Source organism: Myotis davidii, unplaced genomic scaffold, assembly GCF_000327345.1.
Source record: "Myotis davidii unplaced genomic scaffold, ASM32734v1 scaffold616, whole genome shotgun sequence".
Taxonomy (NCBI): domain Eukaryota; kingdom Metazoa; phylum Chordata; class Mammalia; order Chiroptera; family Vespertilionidae; genus Myotis; species Myotis davidii.
The window spans coordinates 4,903,500-4,918,259 of NW_006291965.1; positions in this window are offsets into that span (position 1 = coordinate 4,903,500).

The following is a 14,760-nucleotide window of genomic DNA, read 5'->3' on the forward strand; positions in this document are numbered from 1 at the left end:
TACAGCGGTGGTGGTGGGAGCCATTCCTGCCTCCTCAGCAGTGCTAAGGATGTCCGACTGCAGCTTAGGAATGCTCCCCACTGGCAAGTGGACATCCCCCATGGCTGCCAGGCTTCCAGAGGGATGTCTGATTGCCATCTTAGGCCCAGTCCCCTGGGGAGCAGGCCTAAGCCAGCAGGTGGACATCCCCTGAGGGGTCCCAGACTGTGAGAGGGCACAGGCCGGGCTGAGGGACCCCCCGCCCCCGAGTGCACAAATTTTTGTGCACTGGGCCTATAGTATATATATGTATATAAACTCTTGAAGACTTTTTCTCTGGTCTCAGTTATGTTGACTCCCTCTATTGAAATTTCAATCATCTACCTTGGTATATGTTCATTGTAATGCTCATTCAGTGGGCCCTTTGATTCTGGAATCTCATATTTTTCAATTCTAGGAAAATTTCCTAAATTGTTTCCTTCTCAAGTTTCTTTATTTCTTATATTTTCTATCTATTCGCTATCTCGTTAACTTTTCGTCACTAATTTCTGGAAGATTTCTTCAGTTTATGTTCTAAACAGTCTATTGGATGTGGGTGTTTTCTTTTTCATTTCTACTACCATATTTAATTCCAACTTTCAAAATTCACTTTTTAAATGCTTTTTGTGTTCCTCTTTTTGTCCTGCTCTTTTTTTGTCTTCTTTCAACAATCTGAAAGTAATAATTACATTTTCATAATTTTCTTCAGCTCTTTCTGTGCCTGTTTTCTTCAAGTTCCTTTGGTTATATTTGTTTTGTTTTCTATCTTTTGTATCAGATGACTTCCTCAAATGCCTAAGGATCCTTAACTGACCTTTCATATTTAAGAGTAAGATACTAAATACGCGCTTGGAAGCTCTGTCTTTATACATCAGCGTATGATTGATTAATTTAACTTTAGGTTTTCCAGCAGGAACCTAGGTGTTTTGTTGGGTGACCACTGAATGTCAGAATCTCTTGCTCCAGTCCATTTCTGTAAAAAAGTATCCTTTATTCTCCTGTCAGTGCTTTAAGGGGCCAAGTAATGGAGTGTCAAGAAAGAAAAAGTCAAGTTTTCCTTTTCTTTTTATAATCTCTTGCTTTATTCCTACATTTTGCTATGCCAGTCAGTAATAAGTTAAGAATGCCTTTGCTTCCAACCCATCGAAAGCCTTAACCTGGCGTCTTCTTCCAGAGTTGGGGAGAGGCAGTTCATTGGCTATGTGAATTAGAGAGTAGATCTTGGGGTGGAACTACTTCTTATCTAGGATTTAAATTAGTTTTCTTATTTTTGAGCCCACCCAACACTCATAGCTCCCTGGTATTTCCAGTTACTAAATCTTTCTGAATTGTGCAGTATGATTCTGGTTTCTGGGTCAGAATTATTATAGGCATAGTTTTCAGCTTTCGTTGGTCTTTGAATTTAGCTACTCAAAACCATCTGCTGTTTTGCTCCCACAAATTTTATGCCAGTGTCTCTTAACCCATTATTCTTGGTCTTTTTTTAATGTCATTTTACTGTGATTTTAAGTACAGTTTAAGAACTATAAATAAACATATGGGCTCATCTGTCATTTCAATAATCTCTTTCTTAAATCACTTAATATTGGCCCATCCTCAGGGATAGAATTGTCTATGCTTAATAATGTTTTTGTTTTCTTTTTACTATTGTATTGTTAACTCTTTTTTTTTTCACTATCTACTACATTCCAGACATTCTATCAGACTGAATGAGACATTAATGTACATTGTAAGAAATCATCTACTCTTGAGAAACCTATTCTGCCATTGCTGGAGGAAGGTTACTAAGGTGAACACTCACTACCTAAGGCTCTCCATAATTTACTTTGCCTTCAAATGCTGACAGAAACCTTTCTTCTCTTAAAGAATAAATACACCTCCTCCCCTTGGTCAATACAAACTATGCAATTCACCATGCCTGACTTTGTATCTAGATTTCCAGGAAGCTCATGGTCAAATTTGCACCTTTGACTACATATTTATAAATTATAAGATTTTCCTTTCATCTCCTGTTCTTGAATTTTTGTTCTTATATCTTCATAGATCTTGATTTTTCACTCAAAAATAGTATACAAGTTTCTGTTATAGGGCTCATATCCTTTGTTCAAGGAGATGGCATATGTATTCCTACCTGCATACATGAAAAAGCTAAATAGAATTAATAATGATCAATAAGCACATCTTGGTAAATCACCTAAATAGAGTAGACTTTAAGTGAGAAACTTGCTCAAAAAATTACCAGCTTTTCTTCTCTACTATGAGTCTTCTCTGATATAAGTCTTCTGTACTATGGGTGGAATAGGGTCAAATAAGTAAACAGTACCTTCTATCAATCCCAGGCACATAGTAGGTCATTTAAAATGTTCCCTCAATTAATGAATGAATTAAATATTTTCTTAGAGACAGATTTTCTAATTATTAGAATGCGTTACTACTGCAAAATCAAAGGTTTCTCTCTCTTTTTCTTTTCTTTTTTTTTTGTCTGAAAAGAGAATTAACCTGATGATCTCTCAATGGCCCTGCCAAATATAAGATTTGATGATTTCTGTGATTAGATAGCACTACAAGATTTTTTTTATATTTTAGAACAAGTCCCTAAGCACATAAGGTAATTTAGATCTTCACCCAGATCAACACTTTGGGCTTCTGCAGATTGGGATTTTTGTTGTTCTCCCATGTTTCAGAATGATACAAACTAAAATTATTCTTGATCGAATTATGACTAATTTTAACAGGGCTGGTTGTGTGTCCAGGTATTGGAATATATAGCCATTCTCTAAGTCATACCTTTCAGCTCTCACCAAGTTCTCTAGAGCAGATGCTTCACCTTCCCTAATATTTTGATGAGTGGAATGGTGTGAAATCAATAGAATGTTCACATTTAGTAAAATGTATAAAAGGTTTGGTCTTGAAAAATATTTTTAAACTAGCCTCTGATAGATTCTGTTATTGTTACTGTTGTTGTTTTAAAATATATTTGCCCTTCTATTGGGACCAGTCAATATTAAGTAGTTCATGGCTCCTTGGCAATATTTACATAATGCAGTGATTTATCATTAAGTTGGGTGGCTTACTTTTTCTCTATGAGGAAAAGATGAAAGAAACAAGATTGACCAAGTAAATGTTAATATTCCAAATGTGATTTAGAGTGTGGAGCTCAGATTGGTTTTCCCATTACACTGAAGGATTACAGAGATGTGCAGAAACACTGTTGGTTCATTATTACTAACACTCACGTTCCAGAACATAGAGGCAGATAGAAGGATTGAAAAGCAGCCACCTTAACTCTAGATTCCAGGCAGTGTACAGGCTTAAATCACAGAGACTTGACATCAGGCAAATGGAGTTTCTGGGGCTGAACAATAATTTGGAACCAAAGGTATTTGAGAATGCCAGTTATTAAGAAAAATTCTTTTCTTAGGAACACCAAGGCAAAGCTACTCCTACAAATGTAGTTATCCCAGTGCTGGCCTTCAATTTTTGAGCTGTCGGTCCCTTTTTTTATTTGAAATAAGTACTTTGACCAACATTGTTTTTGTGTTTCACCCAGCTCTTTCAGAAAATGGAGAAAATCTATGATGGAGGTTCCTGGAGAAAAAGAATATCTCAAGTCTGTTAAAAGGATTGTGAACAGGATTGTGTCATGTTTATTCAAGGATTCGGGCCACTGGGATTGCTCTTCTTAGTGGGAAAGGCTAATTGACCCTATCTCAACTTTCTTTCTCTTACGTGAGGAAAGAAGAGATTTTGAAAGATCATGTAATAAACACTGAAATTTGGAGATGCAGTAAATGACAGGAAGGCCTCTTCTTTTTTTATTTGTCTAGTTGGCATATAATATTATATTAGTTTCAGGTATAAAATATAGTAATTTAACAATTATATACCTTATGATGTGATCACCACACTAAGACTAATAACCATCTGTCACCATGCAAAGTTATCACTATAATGTTGACTGCATTCCTTTCACTTTTTTCACCCCATGCACCTCTCCTCTGGCAACCATCAGTTTGATATCTGTTCCTATGAGTCTGATTTTGTTTTATTTTCTCTATTCATTTGCTTTTTTAGATTCCACATATAAGTGAAATCATATGGTATTTGTATTTTTCTTTCTGAGTTATTTCACTTTATATGATACCCTCTAGGTCTATCCATGATGTCCCAAATGGCAAGATGTCATTCTTTTTTTTTAAATGAATATACATGTTATTTATTTATTGTACATGTTATTTTATTTTAAATATATTCTATCTATTTCAGAGAGGAAGGGAGAGGGAGAGAGAGACAGAACCATCAACAATGAGAGAGAATCACCGATGGGCTGCCTCCTGCACACCCCACACTGGGGATCAAGCCCTCAACTCAGGCATGTGCCCCAACCAGAAATCGAACTGTGACCTCTTGGCTAATAGGTCGATGCTCAACCATTGATCCACACCAGCCAGGCAAGATGTCATTCTTTTTACTGCTGAGTAATAGTCTAGTGTATATATGTACCATATCTTCTTTATCCATTTATCTATTGATGGACCCCTTGGTTGCTACCACATTTTGGTTATTGTAAATAATGCTGTAATGAATAGAGAGGTGTGTATCTTTTCAAGTTAATGTTTTTATTTTCTTCAGATAAATACCAAGAAGTAGAATTGCTGGGTTTGATTGTAGTTTTATTTTTAGTTTTTGAGGACTCTCTATACTGTTTTCCATAGTGGCTGTACCAATTTATAATCCCATCAGTAGTACATGAGTATTTTCTATTTCCACCTCCTGGTAAATACTTGTTATTTGTTGACTTTTTTGAATAGCCATTCTGACAGGTGAAGTGATATATCATTGTGGTTTTAATGTCCATTGCCATAATTATCGGTATTAAGCATTGTTTCATATGTTTGTTGGTCATCTCTGTTTTCTTTGGAAAAAATGTTTCTTCTTGTCCTTGGCCCTTTTTTTGATAGACTTGTTTATTTGTTTATTTTAAAAATATATTCATTTCATGTAGGAAGGGAGAGGGAGCGGGAGAGAGAGAAACATCAATGATGAGAGAGAATCATTGATCGACTGCCCCCTCACGCCACATGTGCCCTGACTGGGAATAGGTTGACATTCAACCAATGAGCCACACCAGCTGGACTGTTATTTATTTTATTGAGTTGTATGAGTTGATTATATACCTTTTGGATATTAACTCCTTAAAAGATATGTAATTTGCAAATATATTCTTTTGTCCAATAGGTTATCTTCTTGTTTTGTTGATGGTGTGGGAAGGCCTCTTCTTAGTAGTGATATGACAGGAGAATCACAATACACACACACACACACACACACACACACACACACACACACACACACACACACACACAGGGCTTATAGCTTGTTGGTCAAAGACAAGGTTGTGAGACTGGAGAAGACAGCAGCTACCATATTTCCAGAGGCTATTTAGCAGCTCTAGTATTGTTACTTAATGTTTTCATGTCCTATTCCTCTGACTAGATTTAAGCCCCTTAAAAATCAGGGACCAAATATTTGCTTCTTTGTTTTCTCCAATGAGAGCAACAATGGCCTTACTCTCTAATGTAAAATATCCTGATACAGGGGAAAAAAGATTAATGAAAAAGAGATTGAAAGCAAGCTACATCCTCATTTGTAGAATCAGAGGGTTAGACTAAAGCAAGAAGTAGAGGTGAGAGAAGTACTAGTAACATGTGATTAGACAAAAAATCCATAAGTTCCTATTTTATAATGTTCAGTATGGATTAAAAACTGGCTTTATTTATATATTTTTATTAATAATACTTGGTTTGTTGACAAGATCATGAGCATTCCTATCTAGTTCCATAAATCTTTTTCTTTCCTCCCCTACCCCTGGTTTCATGAATTCTCTTCACTTTTCACCAAATACCTCCTCATTGCTTAGGTTCACTGTTAGTTTGAGTACTTATTTACACATTCACTTAACAAATAATGTTCAAGGGCCTACTCTGTTATGTATAATCCCTGATTTTATGCATCTTAATTAGATATTAGTGGTAAGTACCAAGATATATGTGATAGATATTTTTAAAATTAACAAGACAGATGCATTTATTAGGTCACATGTATTTGACGGTCCTGGTGGGAAGTATGTTAGTTAGACTGAGACATTCTTGAGGAATACACAAGGGAGAATCTATGACATCAAAGAATAAAAATTAGATTATGACTGATGCAAAAAGAATGGTTTTATAACTGTAATCCTATCTAATAATAGACAAACATGGTAATTGACCATACCTTCGCTACGCCTCACATTGGCTAATCGGCACAATATGCAAATTAACCACCAACAAAGATGGCGGCCAATTTGCATACTGCAGGCAGGGCAGGACAGTGCAGCCGCCAGCACGAGATACACCATCCAGGCCCCCATGTGCGACCCCAGAAGCCGCCCAGAAGCCGGTGATCGGGGGGGAGATGGGGGTCCCCTGCCCGGCCTGACACCTCTGGCGGAGGCATCAGGCCTGGGCAAGGGGCCGATCCAGCAATCAGAGGGTGATGGGGGTTGACGCCTCTGGCCAAGGCATCAGGCCTGGGCGAGGGCGGAGCTGGTGATCAGGGGAAGATGGGGGTCTGCTGCCCAGACCTGATGCCTGGGCCAGAGGCATCAGGCCTGTGCGGGGGGTGGAGCCGGTGATCGGGGTGAGATGGGGGTCCCCTGCCCAGGCCTGATACTTCTGCAGAGGCGTCAGGCGATCAGAGGGTGATGGGGGTTGATGCCTCTGGCTGAGGCGTCAGGCCTGGGTGAAGGCAGAGCCGGTGATCTGGGGGAGATAGTTCTGTCTCCTGTTGTCTTGTTACATCTGTATTTATACCAGTTGATTCCAGTCCTATCAATCTCTATTCCAAAGGTTAGGGCATTTCTTATCTCCATTCCAGGGAGTAAAGATTATGTAGCTTAAGCATGATTGTTCGTAGTTAAAGTGATTAATTACCCGCCTGGCTCTTAGTTAAGAGGTTTTATTCCCTCCCTAACTTCAGGGTAAAATCCCTACCTGGGGAAACAACCTTTCTCGGAGAGGTGACCTTGGTTAAAACACATAGCGCCAAGAAGGTGAGCAAACATATTAAGAACAGTATGCCATATATGCCAGGTCCCTTGAAACAGCAAGGATGGACTGGATCCCGGCACTAGCTATGGTGGCTGGCAGTGGCTGCAGCAGCAGGGGGATGGAGCTGGTGCCTTCCCCTGGTCAGCCCGGTCACCTCCCACAAAGGGAAGCCAGACTGGAGGACAGTTGATTGTGCTTAATTAGAAAATGTTTAAAATCTGGTTGGAGCTGACTCCTCATGCTCTAAAGCAGCGGTTCTCAACCTGTGGGTCGCGACCCCTTTGGCGATGGAGTGACCCTTTCACAGGGGTCGCCTAAGACCATCCTGATATCAGATATTTACATTATGACTCATAACAGTAGCAACATTACAGTTATGAAGTAGCAAGGAAAATAATTTTATGGTTGGGTCACAACATGAGGAACTGTATTTAAAGGGCCAGAAGGTTGAGAACCACTGGACTAATGTATAATGTCATAAGAGTCCCAATTATTTTTATATAATTTCTCTCTTAATCAAAGTAATATATGTATTTAGTTTAAAAAGGCAAATATAATAATTACTGAAAAGCAGCAGTTCCCTTTCAACCTCCCCACCTCGACACCTGATTATCATAAGAATCCACTTTGGTTTATTTTCCCTGTCTCTTTTAATATTTAGTAGCATATGTTTAAATCTGGATTAGAAATAATATGGGTTATCTATTTTTTTTATTAACAACACTTGTGCTCTCAACTACATTGCAAGCTCCTGGGATGCAAGGATCTTAGGTGGTGCTTTCTCTCCCATAGTGCCTATACTCACACTAGGCAGGAAGAAAATTCCCATTGTTGCTTGATCAATTTTTGTGTCAGTGAGCATCACTGGCCTCTCTAAATTGTAGATATTTATTTTTAGGAGGCAGGATATCTAGTGAAAAATATAGGAAAGACTTAGAATTAAAAGAAAACCTTGGTTGAGCCCTCTTTGATCTTGGGCAAGTCGCTTTTGCCACTCTGGGCGTCAGTTATCATAAGTAAAATAGGATTATCAACTTCTACATTTCTTCACAAGGCTATGATAAAGGGAATCAAATGAGGTTTACATAAGCACCTGCAAATGTTCCATACAGTAAGCATCTGCCATTCTTATACTGACCAAGAGTATGTCCTGTGATGATGAAAATATTGTATTTCTATGCTATCCAATATGGTAGCTGCTAGTCACTACTACGTGTGGATATTGGGTGCTTGAAATGTGGCTGGTTTGACCGAGAAACTGAATTTTATAAAAATTATTTTTGATGAATCCTCACCTGAGGATATTTTTCCATTGTGTTTAGAGAAAGTGGAAGGAAGAAGGAGAAACGGAGAGAGAGGAACATCAATGTGAGAGAGAAACATCAATTGGTTGCCTCCCCTGGGGCTGGGGATCAAGCATGCAACCAAAGCACATGCCCTTGACTGGAATTGAACCCAGGACCCTTCAGTTCGTGGGCCAACACTTTATCCACTGAGCCAAACTGTCTAGAGGTGTGGTTGGCAAACTGCAGCTCACGAGCCACATGCGGCTCTTTGGCCCCTTGAGTGTGGCTCTTCCTAAGCCTTAGGAGTACCCTAATTAAGTTAATAACAGTGTACCTACCTATATAGTTTAAGTTTAAAAAATTTGGCTCTCAAAAGAAATTTTAATCGTCGTACTGTTGATATTTGGCTCTGTTGACTAATGAGTTTGCTGACCACTGGGCTAGGGCAAAACTGAATTTTAAATTGTATATAAATTCAATTAATTTTAATTTCAATAGCCAATTTGGATAACACAAATCTAGTCCAACCTCCTTATTTTACAGATTAGGTAATGGAGGTCCAGAAAAGTTATACTGCTGTGTGAAGGTCGCAAGACTGGTATTTGGAATAGAAACAGAACTAATATAAAGTATAGTTTTAAATGCAGTAAATTTATAGTTATTGTTGAATGATCTTCATAACCTTTCCCTTTACATTAAATTGTTATTAATTATAATTAAGAGAGAGTTGTCTGTGGCAACTAGGATGGGGAAATCAAGGTGATAGCAAGTTCCTTTGTACTAAGATTAAATGTTTGCATTTAGATTGAATGGGGTTTTAGTGAGTGGATATAGTATAAATGTGTGGCAGGGAAAATTTTAGGGACACATGGATTGAATTATAATTTAGATGAGGACTTTCTTTTCTTTTTGAATATAAGTGAAAGATAGATAGGCTCTTAGACTCAATTAAATGTCTCTATTTTTGTAAATGAGAGTTCTTTGATCCCAAGGAGAATTAAGACTAGTTAACCTCTACATTCCTGCCATTGAACTCCTAGTTTCACAGATATAATATTTCTTCAAGATAACATTTGTAGTGTCATTTTATTATAGAAGCAAGTATTTTCATTGTAGAAATTTTGGAAAATTTTGTTTACAAAAGAGAAAGATAAAATCACCTCTAGATAAAGACTTGGTAGATTTTCTTCCCTATTATTTTCCATATAGGGTAGATCATGAAAATGAAGTTAATATTATTCTCTTTGATAATTTGATTTATTTCTAGTTTACTAAGAACTCATGAACATTTGCTCACTGTCAAACCTAGTTTTAAATTCTAGTTCTGACTTAACGAGCTATGGGATATTGAGCAAGTCACTCAACTTCCCTGTGCCAGGGTCCCCACAGCTTTTGAATAGTGATTATCATAGCACCTACTTCATATAGTTATGAAGGATTAAATTAAAATTCATAAATAAAGTTTCTTTCATTGTTAGTTTTCTTTTCTATTTAATGTTATATTTTAGCTGAAGTGATTTGTCTGACCTGAGCAAGATTTCTCAGTTACTTAGAAAGGTAAACAGGAGTCACATCAACTGGATAACTTTCCACTGACTGAAACCAAAATGTGTGCCCAGAAATGGGGCCTTTGGAGGTGGTAAACAAGCTATTGATGAAGGAAGGGTAGAAAGAAAGGGAATAGGCAAGTTAGACCAGAGCTAAGAAAGGAATATACATCAGCCTGTAGTCCTTTTCTCTAGTCTGATCTCTCTACTACACTATTATGCAACTCTGAATCTTCAATTTGTGGGATGAACTAGGAGTCCCAACTCTATCACTTTCTCTAGGAAAGCATGTATAAGTGACATCCTCTCCAGTTAGGTTTAATTATCTGAAAATGGAAGGCTTTATGCTAGAGAATCTAATGGGATATTTTGAATCCTAATACCTTGTGGCCTGTGATTTCAGTTGCCATGCTATTCCTTCCTAGGATTACTTGCATCTACCATGGGTCTCCTCTCTCCATATTCAATTTAAGATTCTTCCTGGTATCTGTGTAGATGGACTCAAAATGAGGTGCAGGGTGACAAGGAGGGTAAACTGCCTTGTTCTCACCATCTCTAAGGAATACATAAAATATGTCAAATATACAAAAATGCTATGTCAGCTCTGTAACACAAAAACAAAAGCCAACTCATGGTTTTTAATTGCTTGCTATCTCCCAGGCATGGTCTTTTCAAAAATCTTTTGTTGTAGGTATAATTATTGTTGTATACATAAGATAAGAAAACTTAGTTACTTTCCGAGGTGGCACAAGTAATTGGCATGATTCCACTTTGAAAATAGACCATCTAGTACAGAGTCCACACTTTTTAAAAAATGTATATTATTATTTTTTATTGATTTCAGAGAGGAAGGGAGAAGGACAGAGAGATAGAAACATCAATGACGAGAGAGAATCATTGATCGGCTACTTCCTTCATGCCCCCCACTGGAGATTGAGGCCACAATCCCGGCATATGCCTTGACCGGGAATTGAACCATGACCTCCTGGTTCATAGGTTGATGTTCAACCACTGAGCCGTGCCAGCTAGGCCAGAGTCCACACTTTCAATGACAAGAATACAACTACTTTTTTGTGAATGTTCAATACAATAGAAATCACTTGAAAAAGAATAGCTGGACTTCTGCAATGGACATGATGGTTGGTAGTTATGAAGAAATAAGGCCTTTGACTACATGTGCTTTTGTCCCTCTCGCCTTTTGTGATTAGTCACCTTTGTATAACCAGTAACTACCCACAGGGCCTGGTACAGCCCAGAGTTCCAGTACATGATGGATGAATGAATGATTAACTGAGTGAATAAATGACAAAGAAGATAAAGACAACTTGCCTCTACTACCTCAATCAAAAGCAGAGATTTTGAGATATTATTCTGCATGTTCAGCTTGAGAATAGCATTTTCTTTGTGTGCTCCTAAAGAGCAGACATTTCATCCAGTAGATCTCTGTCTCTTTCTATTGAGTCTGTATGGAAATGCAAACAGGTGTTGGAAAGCTAGTGTTACATTTCCAAAAAATCCATTTAAATAAACCTTGTCTCAACTTGCATAGTTCATTGAACTTGGAATGTAGCACAACAACAGTGAAAAAGCATAGAGGGAGCTCAGTGAAAAGCAACTTGGATGGGGGATCTATATATTATCAACTTTTCTTACAAAGGGTTGGTTATAAACCCTATTTTGAACCAGAAACTAAACAAGGCATCCTGGAGATTGGGGTCTCTCAACTATCCAGGAATCTACTAAATGGTCACGTTCATCTACCGAAAAAACCTCTGGCAAATCCCTGCTTTATTCAGAATTTCATACCTATGATTTTACAGTTACTTTTTAAGTAATAAAATATATAACTCTTCCACTTGAAAAGAATATTGGTGATGCAAAAGAATCAGTTTACTATAAGAATTATCCCTGTTATCTTCAAAATTGGATTGTAAAAGTGGAAATTTAAAACTTCTGAATATGTTTCTGCCTTTAGCAAAACAAACACAAAAAATTAAAAAGATGGGCTTGAATCCATGAGGAGGGACTCTATCTCTAATATAGCACTTATTATCTACCTTGTGCTGACTGTATTTATGCTAGCCTTCTCAGTTAGAAATTGTGTGCTCCTAAAGAGCAGACATTTCATCCAGTAGATCTCTGTCTCTCAGTACCTAGCATAGAGTTCTTCACATAGCAAGATTTCCAAAAAGGCTGAGTTAACGTGAATCACCTCTAGAATACATACCATGTAAATGTGAAATTCTGCCATGCTATTTATGGATGGTCCTCGTGACTATGAAAAACCTATATGCCTACAAAGTGAGTCCTCTAATTTTAAAGAGTGGACACCAAATATGAAGGGTTAGAGACAGAAGAACTAATAAAATACTGAATATGTCTGGACTAATTCCAGCAACACATTTTGCCATCTTACTTGTGGAGGCTATCAGGTAGGACTGCATTTGGTCATAAAGTAATTGGTTGAAGCACATAAGTTAGTTGGGAGCTTTGTTATCTAGCAAAAATGACCGACCATAGGTACACGATAGCAAAATGAAAAGTGGATTTGGTAGATTCAGTCAAACAACTAGTATCCCTGTTCCTGCCACTACCTATAGAGGTAGCCTCTTGAAAACCTGAGGTGACATAGAATAGGCAAAGGTTAATCTGTCTTAGATAAACTGTAGACAATGTCTTAACCTCAGTACATGATTGCCCACTCCTTTTGTGCTTTGTGATCTTGGCTCGCCCTCATGGCACCCATTAAACAAGATGGACCTCGAGCTACTCAAGACATAAGCGTGTTACCTCAGAACTCAGTTCTTGCTGTTTTGTTTCTCTGGATACTTACTGTCTGCTTAGTAAAACTTTCTTGGATCCAAATTCCCTCTCTCCCATAGCTGTGGAAAAGAGAGGGATGGGAGAAAGATGTCCCCGGAAGGCACGGGACTGTGGGATTGAAAAGATGAATCAGAAATGCTAAAATATAGAAACCTTCCAGGATGCCTCCATGAGTGTTCTGATTCTTTTCTTAGACACCGCAGTGCCATGCCCATTCCTTAGCTACTGGCACTGAGAATCCTCTAACAAAACTAGATGAGAATGCTCTTTTGGCTGTATGACTCCCTCAATATTTTACACTCAAGCTCCAGACTTAACTACATTATATCCCCAACTGTCCTAAATTATTTATTTCCAGTCTCAGAGGACAATATATTTCCTCATTTCCAAAACAATTATTTCACTAAAATATCTTTCTTCTAGCCTCTTTAAGGACTTGCACCATCAATTTTCTCCACTCTTAAGACTGAAATCTCTCCCTCTCTACTAATTCTTTTCTTTAAGTACGTAGACTACTCAAGTATTTCACATCCTTAAAAACAAACAAACCAACTTCCTCAAACTGACATATACACCTATTTATAACTATAAGTGTATGTAAACTTTCATTTATATAGAAACAATGGTCTAGATTAACTGGCTTGTTTTATTTGCTTGTCTCTCCTCAATCCATGATACTAGGCTATGGAGGCTCAAGCTTAGGGAAGTGCCAAGTCCATATATTAATTAAACACTGAACTTAATTCAAATCACAGTATTTTCTCTTCCCAATACAGGGAAGAAGCCGTGGTCCTTACTTCTTTTCTCTTTTCCTATTTTATGACTCTATGTCTTTTTTGTCATCTAGTATCATGGTTTTATTACCACCAGGGCTAAACCCAGAGGAAGAAAAGGAAGCAATGAAGGAAGAATATTCTTACTTGGTGGTTAGTTAGTTAAATGCTCTCTGTCCTGACAAAGGTTTTAAATATTGTTGAGATTGTTTACAGGCCCTCCTGAGAACATAAATTGCACATTCCAGGTGATGTATCTTTCTTTTTTTGTTGTTTTTCTTCCCCTCCTAGTTTTTTAGTCATTCATTCCATACAGACCCTCTCTTATGAGAGTCCAATTGTCCCTTCAGTTGACCCACTGGGCAGGATTTCAAACAACTGCAGGACAGTTTTATTTCTCCCACATATCTCCCATGTGGAAAATTCTCATTCATCCTTTCTTCAGAGTCTCTGGAATGGGAGCCATACCCCATGCAACAGCAACTCTTCAATGTACTGCTAAAGCTGCTACCCAGCCTCTCCCTTGCCATCCAAATTATTCAAATGGGTGTCAAACACAAAGCCAAAGTGTCATAGATCACATATCAAACTCTCTGAATGGTCCTATTGACTTAAAAATGTAAGGGAATCATCCTCTGCTCCCATCATTACAAATTACCTCTCTCAAACAATTATTTTATATTCCCAGTGTGTGGCAATTGTAAAGCATATTCTTGACACCTAGTTTGAAATTTTTTATATTAGTCAGGATGTATCATCTTAGGGTATGTTTGAAAATCCACTCTTATGTCCTGATGGCAACACGGTTCCAGAGAAGGTAAGTACTAATTGGAGATAGGTTGATAATCCTTGATTTGCAGTGGCCATACTTGTTGGAGAGATAACTGCCCTGAAATATATAGAATGAGTTGTACTAAATGTGCATGTCTTCCCACAGCTTTATCACCTTCAGGGGTCCACTTGTCTTAATGATATCCTGATAGCATGATCTTAACCCATTAAGTCCCCTGCTTTATTTAAGATCCCACATGAGAAATATCCTTTTAGAAGGTTCCATTTGACATGACTTAGAGGATTTTAAGAATTAGGACTTACAGAGAGTGGGATTAAGGAAGATGTACAAAGATGATACAGTAACTAGTTATAAGACAGATAATTTAACATTTTGTTAAGGGGTTTCATGTCACCATAGAAAAAAAGTGGATTTCTTTTGTCCAATGCT